Genomic DNA, 2,853 nt, shown 5'->3' with positions numbered 1-2,853 from the left:
TCATTTATAATTTTAATGTACAGATACCTAGGTTTAAAAAAAAAATTTCTGACACCCCCTCCCACTCCTACAAAAAATATGTACCACCACTGATCAAGGGGCGATTCTCATTTCTCATAATATGCAAAAAAAGTTTGTTTCACGATTCGCAACAGGAATACTATTATACAAATCTAAATAATTTATATTAATATGGTTCTTTAATACCTATAACTTATACAAAAAATTCCGAACATCAGAATTTGAAAAAATGTATGATTAATAAAAGAACAAATTCTGGTGAGCATGCTTGGCGAATCACCCAGTATAATATTATTTATTAATTTACTATTTGTAAAACTGGTTGCATGATATGAGGCAGCCAGATGATGTACAAACTAACGAAGTAAAATACTAGTAATATAATAGTAGCTATATTGATAACGGAAGGCTCACAAGAATTTAGGAGAAGTTGAAAAGGTCATTCAACTTCAGAATAGACTACGGGTAGTAGGTGAAGGCACACAGATACAATATTATATTGATTCAAAATGACAAAATGTTAAAGTGTATAATAAACTTCGAGAAAGACTGTTTACACTTGATAATAGGTACCTAAGTACCTACATCGAAACTATAAGAGAGGTGAAGTAATAAGACATCATTATTTTGTACGTAGGTACATTTTTATTCTCTATCTTAGTAACTTTTATGAATGTGAAGTTCGTCCCACCGAATAGATTATTAGATTGTGTGACGGCAGGGCCGTATTAAGGAACACTGCATGGGGGAGCAAACATAAATATGACGCCCCTAATTCAAAATACGACTTTTTTTTACAAATAAATAAGCAAAAAAATTTTTCTCGCTACGCTCAAAAAATTTTACACTAACACTTGACTTACAAAAAAACTATATCCTTACTCTTCGTCATATACTCTTGCTACACATAGGTATACATTGTCTTTTACACAAATAAAATTTATACAAATGAATAAATTATTACATACACTACATGTCTACATAGTACATATCAAACTCATGTCTCATGGAATATTCTATTTCTGTACCTAGCTATAAATTTACATGATAAACAACTAAAAAATTAGGTATACTATGTTTAAATATTATATAACAATAACATTATCCAAATAAATAACCAAATTCAAAACTTTTGTTATTTCTCGTATAAATAAATTTCAAGTTAAGTAAGTTATTTTAAAATAATAAAGTTAAGTTAAAAGTTCCTCAAATATTTTTTCGTTAACTTGTTAAGTTAAACGTCAACTTTGAAAAAGAAGTAACTTAGTTTAATTAAAAGTTAAAATTTTCTAATTTTCAAAATATAAAATTTCAGACACATAATAATGTTTATTAGATAGTTTTTCTTTATACACAAGAAACTTACAGGTGAAATTTAAAATGATACATCAAAGTACAATCTAAGATACATCAAACTAGCTATCATAAAACCTACTTTTCTAAAAATACTATTTAAAAATTTGCATTATTCTTTAGACTAAAATTAACTTAATTTAAATATTTTTGAATAAAATTGACTTATTAAGCTAAAAGTTAATTTCAAAAAAAGTAACGATTTAACTAACTTAACGTTTTAACTTAATTTTAACTTTTAATTCGTTAATGCCCAGCCTTGGTATTAACTATATATTACTTTAATAATTATTAAAAAGCGTTCCAATTATGAATTGAGACCAATATTATTGGCAGTGCTATATTTATATAATTAAACAATCAGTTACTTTGTAAAAATACAATTGAAACGATAGTTATAAAATGTACACTTACCTTAAATTTAAAATAGTTATCTAATTTCTTGGTTTTTTTGTTTAGTTGTTCTTCTCTTTCTTTTTTGGCTTCAGATTTTTTTTTATATTGGGAACCGCTTAATCTTTTACGTTTTAAATTTATATTAGGCATTTTAAAAATATTATTATTAAACACAGATTTACAATCGCAATTTGCATCAGTACGTTAAAACTACACCGTCACACCGTCAACGCGACTGTCGTCTGTCAATACTATGGTCTATGAAATCATAGATTATAATTTATAACGATAAAAGTTTTAACAATATTAAATATTATAATCGAACAACTACAGTCTCAGTACTTGGCATCATTATATGCGGGCAACGCGGCGGCTATAACATGTCAATATAATAAATGTAGTGAATGGTGATAATATTAAAAATATACGTATTATGTACGTTCTGGGTATTACCCAAACAAAGTCCATAAGCAGCGTTCTCTCCCAATAAGTACCCAATAGTTCTAATATTAGATTCCATTATGATTTTAGACATAGGCGTAAACTGGGGGGGGCAAGGGGGGCCATTGCCCCCTAGAATAAATTAGGAGGGGCAGTGCCCCCTCTGACATTTAACATACCTTGTTTTAAAATAAGTACAAAACAGCTGGTTATAGCTACTACTATACAGTTTTTTTTTAAATCTTAATATTCAATTTTAGCTTAGGTATCTTGTTAGATAATGCTTAGAATGCTTAAATAATGCATAATGAATAATTATATATAATATATAGGTAGTAAAGTGTCATTTAGCCGCGGACACCCGGTCCGTAGTTGAGTGGTGGGTATAGCCTGTTATTATTAGGTACTGTTGTTATTATTATTATACAATTATTTTAAGTATAAAGTTAATACTTAATTGTATATAATATCTACTTGCAGTTTTTAGAATTATGATGCATTTTGTTTAGAAGTTATAAAATATTAAAAATTTCAATGTTTTTAATGTATTTAAGTTTGTATATTTATTTCATTACTTAGTAATATTGATCACCTTATACTAATATACAACTACATTCTACAACAAAAGGTAATGTTAACATA

Source organism: Acyrthosiphon pisum, chromosome A2 (assembly GCF_005508785.2).
Source record: "Acyrthosiphon pisum isolate AL4f chromosome A2, pea_aphid_22Mar2018_4r6ur, whole genome shotgun sequence".
NCBI classification, from domain to species: domain Eukaryota; kingdom Metazoa; phylum Arthropoda; class Insecta; order Hemiptera; family Aphididae; genus Acyrthosiphon; species Acyrthosiphon pisum.
Note: the sequence above shows the minus strand (reverse complement) of the source record.